The sequence below is a fragment of the Arachis hypogaea genome, chromosome 6 (genome assembly GCF_003086295.3).
Source record: "Arachis hypogaea cultivar Tifrunner chromosome 6, arahy.Tifrunner.gnm2.J5K5, whole genome shotgun sequence".
Taxonomy (NCBI): domain Eukaryota; kingdom Viridiplantae; phylum Streptophyta; class Magnoliopsida; order Fabales; family Fabaceae; genus Arachis; species Arachis hypogaea.
Window position 1 is genome coordinate 99,532,089 of NC_092041.1, and position 12,238 is coordinate 99,544,326.

Genomic DNA, 12,238 nt, shown 5'->3' on the forward strand with positions numbered 1-12,238 from the left:
GAATTGTCTTTTCAATTCCCTTTTGAAATCTTCCCATGTGGCTATGTTGCAAGTACCCTTTTCCATATCTACGCACTTTCTCCTCCACCACAAAGTAGCATTATCAGAAAGGTAGAGAGCTGCAGTGCGTACCTTTATTGCTTCTTCGACCACCCCTTGGCCTTCGAAGTACCTCTCCATTTGCCATAGGAAGTTCTCCACCTCGCGAGCGTCCCTTACGCCCTTGAACTCCTTTGGCTTGGGGAGATCAATCTTTGTTGTCTCCCTTATAATGGTTGGTCGAGATTTCGCCTCCTCGAACCAAATTCGAACTTCCTCAAATAGCTTTAAGGAATTCTCAAGCTTCTCTTCAATTTAGAGCATGCTTTCTTTGAAAGCATCTAGTTCTCCTAACACGTGAGCCTCGAGGGTCTCCTTATCATGTTCTATCCTTTGGAAACGCTCATCCATAGAGGATAGAACATTCTCCAACACAGAAACTCTCTCTTCTAGGAAGTTAGAGTCCTTACCTCTAGGTTCACTTGAAGAACGGACCTTCTTGCCTCCCCATTGAGAAGGAATAGCATTCCTTCCCCTTTGAGACTCAATATGCTCCATGGTGATACTAGAAGCCATACCCACAAATCACTTGTGCTCCCTCTCGAACCTTGCTCGGATACCAAGTTGTCACGGCCTTGGACACACTCCAACGCTACCGTGCCGGCACTCGGACTTACTCAACCTCTTGAGCTAAGACCAAGTCAGCCTAACCCTCAATACTTAGCAAGAAAGCTAAGAACACAAGAGAACACAAGAGAAAGGAAGCTTTGGTGGAAAGAACACTTTATTGCTCAAGTGTTTGTTACAAATGATTCACACACCCCCAAACTCTAACTTTCACCCCTATTTATAGCCATCCACCTCCTCAATGGATGGTTAGGATTAAATCTAATCAACGGTCCAGATTAATCATCCAGAACCTTCTTTACAAATATCTATCCTACCACAACTCTCTAAATGTTTCTAGATTATTCCATACCACTCTTTATACTTTTATATACATCTATACTCTTCTAGAATACTCTATGACCTTCCAGAGTCTTCTAGAACCTTCTAGAATATTCCGGAACCTTCTAGGACATTCTAGAACGTTCCGGAACCATCTAGAGTATTCTCAAACACTCCAGAAAACTATACAAACACTGTTAAATCTAACCTTCTATACAAACACTGTTAATTTTACTAGTTTGTGAGATAGAATGGCAAGATCTTAAGTTTGGTGTATTGCAACCAATTAAGGAATCTTCTTTAAAAGAACAATAGTCAGGTAAACTCTGACTTCATGCCCACTTCTTAAGAAAAGTTAAAGGAATTGTATGAAAGGTTTATATGCCATATTGTAGCAAGTTCCTTGTGTAATACACCTATGAAATTGTTATAACTAAGATCCAACGTATCTAGTATAGAATTCTCTCTAACCATAACTGGGACCTCACAGTGAAGCAAATTATGACTAAGGTTGAGGTTAACAACACAACTAGCTTGGGAAGTAATGCTTCCATTCAACAAGTTGTAGCTTAAGTCTAGTATTACTAATGCTGAGGAACAAAAATCAATAGGAAATGGAATAGATCATATTAGCTTGTTGTGAGAGAGATCCAAATATGAAATACTTGTGTTTGCAAAATTTGATGGTATTGTACCAAACAATTGATTTGATGAGAGAAGTAAAGAATGCAAGTTGGCAAGTGGAAAAAGTTGTGGAGGAATAACACCGGATAATTTATTATGAGAAAGATCTAATACCATTAGATTATGCAAATTTATAAAATGTGAAAGAATAGAACCACTAATTTGAATTAGTTCTATGTACAGCTCTTGCAACTGAGTTAAAGGAAGAGAGAGTTCATTCTTTAATAGACCAAAAGAAGAAGGAATGACGCAAATAAGAAAATTAAAAGAAATATCAAGGTGCTTGACAAACCCCATTTGTAGGGTTTATCTTGTATTGAATTTAGGGGATTTTATCACCTTTTACCCACATTAATGAAATAGCATGGTTTTGTATATTCTCCTTTAATTGTGCTTAAGAGTGAAAACATGCTTTTTAGGACTTAAAATAGCTAAATCTAATTCTCCTTGATTCCATTAGATGCCTTGATATGTTTGTTAAGTGATTTCAGATTTAGGAGGCAAAGATTGGATCAAGGGAATGAAGAAAGAAAGCATGAAAAGTTGGAGAACTCATGAAGAAATGAAAGAACCGGAAAGCTGTCAAGCCGACCTCTTCGCACTTAATTGACCATAACTTGAGCTACAGAGGTCCAAATGATGCGGTTCCAGTTGGGTTGGAAAGCTAACATCCGGGGCTTCGAAATGATATAAATTTTGCCATATGTTGCTTCGCGTTCAGGGGCGCGCACGCGCACTTTGCGCGCGCGCGCCGATTCTGTCCGTGGCCCACTTTAATGAAATCGTCCCCAGCGGTTTTAGGAGCCATGTGGGCCCAATCCAACTCATTTCTGATGCTATTTAAGTCAAGTATTGAAGGGGAATCAAGATACTTTTAGATACTTTTGATCATTAGTCATAGTTTTAGTAGTTAGAAGTAGTTTTTAGAGAGAGAAGCTCTCACTTCTCTCTAGAATTAGGATTAGGAATTAGGGTTAGATTAGGATCTCATAGTTCTAGGTTCAATTCAAGTCTCCTTCTACTTCTACCTTCAATTGATGATTGCTACACTTTGGTTCTTCTTTCTATCCCTATCCTCTTGTTGTAATTTCTCTTATTTTGTTTCTAGGTTTTGTAATTGAGATATTGTTGTTCTTTTGTTTTCTTTTAATAATGCAATTTGAGATAATTCATGTGAATGTGATGTTGTTGATTGTTGTTTTGTTAATTCTTTGTAATTGTTGGTTGTTGATTCCTTTTATTCTTACAAACAAAAATGCTTTCTTTCATTACCCTCCAAGTGTTTGATGAAATGCTTGAGAGGATGTTAGAGTACGATTTTATGTTCTTGGCTTGAGAAGGTAACTTAGGATTTCTTGAGTCACTAGTGTCCAATTGATTGCTAGTTGATAGCCATTAACTCTAGCCTTCATTAATCCAATTAGTGGAAAGCTAGGACTTATGGACTAGGATTGATATAACTCACTTGACTTTCCTTTGTTAATTGATTTAAGGATGACTAAGTGGGATTAATCCTTGCAACTACCATACTTGTGGCTAGTGATAATGATGAAGACCCTTGACAACCAAATCTTGCCAAGACCATTTTGTTAATAAAGTTTTCTTACCATTTACTATTCATTTTTCTCATCTAAAACCCCAAAATAAATAAATCCATAACCAATAACAAGAACACTACCCTGCAAGTCCTTTGAGAGACGACCCGAGGTTTAAATACTTCGGTTTATAGATTTTAGGGGTTTGTACTTGTGACAAACAAATTTCTGTATGAGAGGATTATTGTTGGTTTAGAGACTATACTTCGACGAGATTTCATTTGTAAAATTCTAAACCGTCAAAAATCCATTCGTCAGTGCTTTAAGTTGAGTGAGATTTGAAAGTGTTGGAGGCAGCTCACCATGATGATTATTATGGGACAGATCAAGATAAGAAAGCTTAGTGAGAGTACCAATTTTTTTGGAGATGCTTCTGTTAAGCCTCATGCTATAAAGATCCAGAGAGACCAAAATACTAATATTTTTTTTCTAATAAATACTTGAAGGATTTAGTGAGTCATGCCGAAAAATAGGCTGGGACTGTTATGCCTGATGGAGAAAAATATTGGGGATTGATCTGTATATTAATTTTTTTAAGGACTAAAATATTCGGTTTTAAAATCCTTAATGGCTGATTTGGGTAATTACTTTGGAGAATAGAGATTAATTTGTCTAACAGAGTAAAATTTTGGGGATATTTTTGTGTATTAATTTATTTTGAGACTAAAATATTAGCTTTTTTTTACCCAAGTTGGGTTGGTCTAGTGGTTAGCTCACTAATCTGCTTAAATAAGTGTCAGGGATTCGAATCCTGTTATGTGCATGCAACAACCCATTAGCTAACAGCAAAACCTTAAATCGAGCTCAGTACGTCGTCGGATTAGTCCTTAACTTGTTGAGCTGGAGGTACCGTGAGAAACAAAAAATGTTCGCTTTTAAAATCTTTGAGACTGAATTGGATAATTACTCGTAAAAAAAATTAATTGCTTAAATAATAACAATTCCTTACCTTATTCATCCTCTAATCAGCAGTTGTTTTCACTATTGTTATCTCCCCAGAGATTATAGTGAAAACAGAGGAATTTGTGCAAGTTATTATATTTGCCTATTCAAGGATTGTAATTAAACAACTTTTCACAAAAATGAACAATGTGATCAAGAACAAAAACAATATTTACTATACACAAAAGTCATATTGAGATGTTAAAACTGAAAAAAAATTACTTAACTAGTAAAATGATCAATTTTAATCGAGTATCTTTATGCTTGGATACAGTATTTGACATACAACAAGGGCTAAGAGAAACGTCAAAGCTGAAAACTTCACTTTAACCAATATAAATTAACCTTCAATATGCTTGGTTGTCATGTGTTTCACAAAAAAAAAAAAAAATGGAAGTAAAAAAATCGGCACCAAGAGAAAAGGTAAAAGATAGGTTAGACGAGAATCCAACTAAGTACTATTATAAGAGACTAATAGCACTTCATTTGGCTGCATGCAAAGATTAAATTCAATATAAAAAAGCCTACATTTATTCTTAAAACAAACAACATTTTTTTCATGTTTAAACAACACAAGATGCAATAATAAAAGGAAGAACAAGATTTACATTATTATTAAGCTTAGCTTAAACAACTCATGCACAATTGAAATAAAATATATCTCTTAAGCTATCAACTGATAAACTGAAATTTTTTAGAAAATGACAATGTCAATGATAATTGTTCAAAATTAGAAAGTTCATATGCCACTTGCGGCATTGATGGTCTTGACTTTAGACAGAGCGCAAGCATGCCAATGCCAATGTTAGTACTTGAATTATTGTTTGAGTGTCTCTTTAATTTGACATAATGGTAAGCAGATGTGTGAATCCAAGAGATCTTTTATCATTATGTTTTTGTTAGACAAGTTGAACAGTGACAATATTTGATCTTCTGGACGTCTTCTTATTAATGTTTCCAATGCCACCACTCCAAAGCTATAAACATCACACTTTTCTGTCACAGTCATTGTATAGGCCAATTTTACAGCACAGACCAAGAATGGTGTCAATGAACCCAATTTCTATCTCATATTCAAGAACTAAATCTATTTAATAAAATATCAAAAGATTTTACAAGAAAACATCACCTGGTACAAGTATCCATATATTCCAACTTATAATGTTTGATTTGAAGAATCAAGATCAAGAAGTCTAGCAGTTCCGAAGTCCAAGACAATAATATGCAACTCTGAGTTCAACAAAATATTGTTGCTTGTTACATCTCTATGAAACTATCGATGGGAAACAGTCATGATGCATGTAAGCCAAAGCATTAGCTGTTCCACTAATGATATTCACCTTTTTGCTCCAACTTAGATTCTTAGCTTCATCATCATCTGTCATGGCCTAAACCAAGCCATGACTGGCGCTCAAGGGACAAGTCCCTCAACAAGCCAAACAACCAAATTTTCAGAAAAATGGACATAATCACCTCTATTTCTAGAATCTTACCAACATGAATATTATCTTTCTATATCAATAGAAAACATCCATTTCCAAGGACAACAACAACAAAATATTCCAATTATATCCACAACCCAACATGTCAAAAGTCACATCATATATATTAAGTTGATAACTAAAGTATATAGTTAAATCTATATGTTTTACATAACCAAGTCATACTTACTATCTAAATAGTTCGAGATTTAAAATAACATAACCCATACGAAGACCCTGTCTGTGACATATAGAGCATTGACAAACTCTAGTTTTTTGCATGAAGGTTCCATTACATATCACATAGCCCTTAGAAAGAAGAAGGGCTCACCAAAATGAATAAGATCTACTGTGGGACAGGTGAAATGGAACCTGAAATGACACCTGTATCTGAAAAATATAAAAATATGATAGGGTGAGTTTTGCAACTTAGTAAGCAAACATTATATCTATAACCCACATGAGATAATACAAATTTTATCTTGAAAGTTATATTTCTTTTTAGAGATGAAAAATTCATGTTAATTAATTATGCAAACAAATAGATAAATAGTTAAGCGAATGAACTGAAATGGGAGTTCTCATTCCAGAAGTCAAATCAAATCAAATATTACACACTTAGGACAGCTCCACCTCTAAGCTTTAAGGGTAGCCCCTTCCTCTAGTGTGCCCGTACGTATAACAGATCCAACGTCTACCCTACACGTTGGGCTAGCAATATCCCTGCTAGCTAAAGTCTGAGTTAGATGCATCTAAGTTAACGTCATAACTGTTGCTAACTACGGTTTTCTAGTCAGAGTCTCCCAAACCAATCCAAATTAAATCACTTATAACAATTTCTAATACTTATAACATATTACTAAATTTCATAATAAATCAAATATATATAAAAATGCATACTAAAATTTAATTAAATTTGAATAAAGTCAAGTAAAAAAACATGTATGCTTTATAAAATATATAAATATCATTTCGTGTATATTTTTTATAAAATTTTAAGTTTTTCACAAATCAATATTTATTTCAAAAATTCAAAAGTCACAATAATCAAATATTTTCAAACTCTAAATAGAATGATTCAATTTAAATGTTTATAATAATACACTTAAAAATAATTATATACATAATATTAACTCACAACTTGGTTCTAAAGAACTGGAAGCAACTCTAACCGTGCCACCGAGCTACCACTTGATGTCCAATAACTTTACAACTCTAGAAATATAAAAATAATAATATTTGTAAGCTAACAATGTTGTCAATTAATAAAATTTTACTCAATTTGATAGAAGTCCCAAATTTTTTAACCCTAATTCAAAGTTATGCATACCCTAAATATAGGGGTGACAAAAATTGGAGATATAGCTAATTATTGAGTCAAAGAGTTATCTTGAAGCCTCAATAAAAATCGGAACTCAAAAGTTCAATGCTTCCTTCACTCATTAAGTTGAAATTTCATTATTTGAGGGTTTTAAGAAAATGAGATTTTGAATAAATAGAGATAGAGTAGAGAAGAAAAAGGAAGAAAGATGATGAATTTGAGTTTGATATATTGGGTGGTTGGTTGCAAAGAGACGAGATAAGGAAAGATGAGAAAATGTAGTTGGAAAGAGAAGGAAAGAGAGGGTTTTAAATTTTGTTTTTGGGAAGAAATGAAAAGAAAATGAAAGACAGAAGGGGGAGTCAAGAGATAGGAGAATAGAGACAAGGAATATTTAAGTGGGGATATGGTACACGAAATCGTGAGTTCACACTTTTCTCATAACTCCGCGCAGCTGACCAGCAAGTGCACTGGGTCGTCCAAGTAATATCTTATGTGAATAAGGGTCGATCCCACAGAGATTGTCGGCTTGAAGCAAGTTATGGTCATCTTGTAAATCTCAGTCAGGCGGATTCAAATGGTTATGAAGTTTTGCTGATTAAAAAAGAAATAAAACATAAAATAGGAAAGAGATACTTATGTAATTCATTGGTGGGAATTTCAGATAAGCGTATGGAGATGCTTTGTTCCCTCTGAGCCTATGCTTTCCTATTCTCCTCATCCAATCATAAGTACTCCCTTCCATGGCAAGCTGTATGTTGGTGGATCATCGTTGTCAATGGCTACCATCCGTCCTCTCAGTGAAAACATATCCACTACGGTTTCCCGTATGGCTAATCAGGTGTCAGTTCTCGATCGTGTTGGAATAAGATCCAGTGATCCTTTTGCACACTGTCACTGCGCCCAACAGTCACAAGTTTGAAGCTCGTCACAGTCATCCCATCCCAGATCCTACTCAGAATACCACAGACAAGGTTTAGACTTTCCGGATCTCAAGAATGCTGCCAATTGATTCTAGTTTATACCATGAAGACTCTGATCTCATGGAATAGAAGGCTCTGTTGTCAGGAGAGGCAACCATGCGTCGTGAACTAGGAGGCCAAGAGATACACACTCAAGCTCTCACAGATAGAACGGAGGTGGTTGTTAGGCACGCATTCATAAGGGAGGATGATGATGAGTGTCACAGATCATCACATCCATCAGGTTGAAGTACGAGTGAATATCTTAGAACAAGAATAAGCGTGAATTGAATAGAAAAACAATAGTACTTTGCATTAATTCATGAGGAACAACAGAGCTCCACACCTTAATCTATGAGGTGTAGAAACTCCACCGTTGAAAATACATAAGTGATGAATGTCCAGGCATGGCCGAATGGCCAGCCCCCAAAACGTGATCAAGAGATCAAAAGTGATCCAAAGATAGTCTCAAAAATGATCTAGAGATATGAATACAATAGTAAAAGGTGCTATTTATACTAAACTAGTAAACTAGGTTTACAGAAAATGAGTAACTAAGTGTAGATAGTGCAGAAATCCACTTCCGGGCCCCACTTGGTGTGTGTTTGGGCTGAGCATTAAAGATTTCACGTGCATAGACTCTTGTTGGAGTTTAAACACCAGTTTTGATGCCATTTAAGACGTTTAACTCCAGCTTTGGTGCCAGTTCTGGCGCTTTACGCCAGAAAATGGTCTCTAGTGGGAGTTTGGACGCCAGTTTGGGCCATCAAATCTCGGGCAAAGTATGGACTATTATATATTTCTGGAAAGCCCAAGATGTCTACTTTCCAACGCAATTGGGAGCGTACCGATTGGACTTCTGTAGCTCCAGAAAATCTATTTCGCGTACAGGAGGGTCAGAATCCAACAGCATCTGTAGTCCTTTCTCAGCCTCTGAATCAGATTTTTGCTCTGGTTCCTCAATTTCAGCCAGAAAATACCTGAAATCATAGAAAAATACACAAACTCGTAGTAAAGTCCAGAAATGTAATTTTTGCATAAAAACTAATAAAAATATACTAAAAAACAACTAAAAGATATTAAAAACTATGTAAAAACAATGCCAAAAAGCGTATAAATTATCCACTCATCACAACACCAAACTTAAATTGTTACTTGTCCCCAAGCAACTGAAAACAAAATAGGATAAAAAGAAGAGAATATACAATAAATTTCAAAATATCAATGAAACTTAGTCCCAATTAGATGAGCGGGACTAGTAGCTTTTTGCCTCTGAACAGTTTTGGCACCTCACTTTATCCTTTGAAGTTCAGAATGATTGGCATCCATTAGGAACTCAGAATTTAGATAGCATTGTTGATTCTCCTAGTTCAGTATGTTGATTCTTGAACACAGCTACTTTATGAGTCTTGGCCGTGACCCTAAGCATCTTGCTTTCCAGTATTACCACCGGATACATGAATGCCACAAACACATAACTGGGTGAACCTTTTTAGATTGTGACTCAGCTTTGTTAGAGTCACCAGTTAGAGGTGTCCAGAGTTCTTAAGCACACTCTTTTGCTTTGGATCACGACTTTAACCACTCAGTCTCAAACTTTTCACTTGGACCTTCATGACATAAGCACATGGTTAGGGACAGCTTGATTTAGCCGCTTAGGCCAGGATTTTATTCCTTTGGGCCCTCCTATTCACTGATGCTCAAAGCCTTGGATCCTCTTTACCCTTGCCTTTTGGTTTAAAGGGCTATTGACTTTTTCTACTTGCTTTTTCTTTTTCTTTTTTTTTTCTTTTAATTTTTGCCACTTTTTTTTCGCAAGCTTTATTATTCACTGCTTTTTCTTGCTTCCAGAATCAATTTTATGATTTTTTAGATCATCAATAATATTTCTCTTTTTTTTCATCATTCTTTCAAGAGCCAACAAATTTAACATTCATAAACCTTACTATAAAAAATATGCACTATTCAAACATTCATTCAGAAAACAAAAAGTATTGCCACCACATCAAAATAATTAAACTAATTTCAAGATAAAATTTAAAATTCATGTACTTCTTGTTCTTTTGTAATTAGGAACATTTTTCATTTAAGAAAGGTGAAGGATTCATGGAATTATTCATAGCTTTAAGACATAGACACTAGACACTAATGATCATGTAATGAAGCTAAAACATAGTCAAATATAAAGCATAAAAATTGAAAAATAAGAACAAGGAAATTAAAAAACAGGTCCACCTTAGTGATGGCGGCTAGTTCTTCCTCTTGAAGATCTTATAGAGTGCTTGAGCTCCTCAATGTCTCTTCCTTGCCTTTGTTGTTCTTCCCTTATGGCTCTTTAGTATTCTCTAATTTCATGGAGGATAATGGAATGCTCTTGGTGCTCCATCCTTAGTTGCTCCATATTGGAACTCAAATCTCCTAGAGAAGTGTTGAGTTATTCCCAATAGTTGTGTGGAGGAAAATGCATCCCTTGAGGTATCTCAGGGATTTCTTGATGAGGGACTTCCTCATGCGTTTGTTGAGGTCCATGAGTGGGCTCTCTTATTTGCTCCATCCTCTTTTTAGTGATGGGCTTGTCCTCTTCAATGAGGATGTCTACCTCTATGACAATTCTAGCTAAACTGCATAGGTGATAAATGAGATGAGGAAAGGCTAACCTTGCCAAAGTGGAGGGCTTGTCAGCCACTTTGTACAGTTCTAGAGGTATGATCTCATGAACTTCCACTTCCTCTCTAATCATGATGCTATGGATCATGATGGCCCGATCCACAGTTACTTCGGATCGGTTGCTAGTAGGAATGATAGAGCGTTGGATGAACTCCAACCATCCTCTGGCCACAGGCTTAAGGTCAAGCCTTCTTAGTTGAACCGGCTTGCCTTTGGAGTCTCTCTTCCATTGGGCTCCTTCCATATAGATGTCCATGAAAACTTGGTCCAACCTTTGATCAAAGTTGACCATTCTTGTGAAAGGATGAAGATCTCCTTGCATCATTGGCAAGTTGAACGCCAACCTCACATTTTTTGGACTGAAATCTAAGTATTTTTCCCGAACCATTGTGAGCCAATTCTTTGGGTTCGGGTTCATACTTTGATCATGGTTCTTGGTGATCCATGCATTAGCATAGAACTCTTGAACCATTAAGATTCCGACTTGTTGAATGGGATTGGTGAGAGTTTCCCATCCTCTTCTCCTAATCTCATGTCGGATCTCTGGATATTCACTCCTTTTGAGCTTGAAGGGGACCTCGGGGATCACTTTCTTCTTGGCCACAACTTCATAGAAGTGGTCTTGATGGACCTTTGAGATGAACCTCTCCATCTCCCATGACTCAGAGGTGGAAGCAATTGTCTTCCCCTTCTTCTTTCTAGAGGTTTCTCCAGTCTTAGGTGCCATTAATGGTTATTAAAAACAAAAAGCAACACTTTTTCCAACACCAAACTTAAAATGTTTGCTCATCCTCGAGCAAGAGAAGAAATAATGGAGGAGAAGATGAAGAAAATGGAGGAGATAGAGAGGTGTGAGTGGTTCAGCCAAGGGGGAAGAACTGTTTATGATGTGTGAAAATGAAGGAGGGATGAGGGGTTTATATAGGAGTGGAGAGAGGGGTAGGGTTCGTGTATTAGGGGTTGGGTTTGGGAGGGAAAGGATGTGAATTTGAATATTGAGGTAGGTGGGGTTTTTGGGGAAAAGTGGGTGGATGTGAGTGGTGAAGGGGTGATGGTGAAGAGAGATAGAGGTGATTGGTGAAGGGTATTTGGAGAAGGGTGTTATTGGAATGTGTGAAGAAAAGAGAGAGAGTGAGTTGAGGCAGGTGGGGATCCTGTGGGGTCCACAGATCCTGAGGTGTCAAGGATTTCTCATCCCTGCACCATTCTGGCGTGTAAACGCCCTTTGAATGCTAATCCTGGCATTTAAACGCCAGGCTGATGCCCTTTTCTGGCGTTTAAACGCCAGTCTGCCTGCCAGTTCTGGCGTTTAAATGCCCAAAATGGTGCTAGGATGGGCGTTTAAACGCCCATTTTTTCTACCTTTACTGGCGTTTAAACGCCAGTTTGCCTGCCAGTTCTGGCATTTAACGCCCAGAATGGTGCCAGGCTGGGCGTTAAACGCCCATTTTGGTATCCTTGCTGGCATTTAAACGCTAGTAAGCTCTTCCTCCAGGGTGTGCTATTTTTTATGCTGTTTTTTATTTTGCTTTAATTTTTGTAGTTGTTTTTGTGACTCCACATGATCATCATCCTAAAGAAAACATAAAATAACAATGG

General features: G+C 36.7%; 1 pseudogene; it reads right to left on the reverse strand.

Moving 5' to 3' along the window:
• Positions 1-4,880: 4,880 nt before the first annotated feature.
• LOC112805791 (probable leucine-rich repeat receptor-like protein kinase At1g35710) overlaps positions 4,881-12,238 on the reverse strand; it is a 49,179-nt pseudogene continuing 41,821 nt past the window's right edge.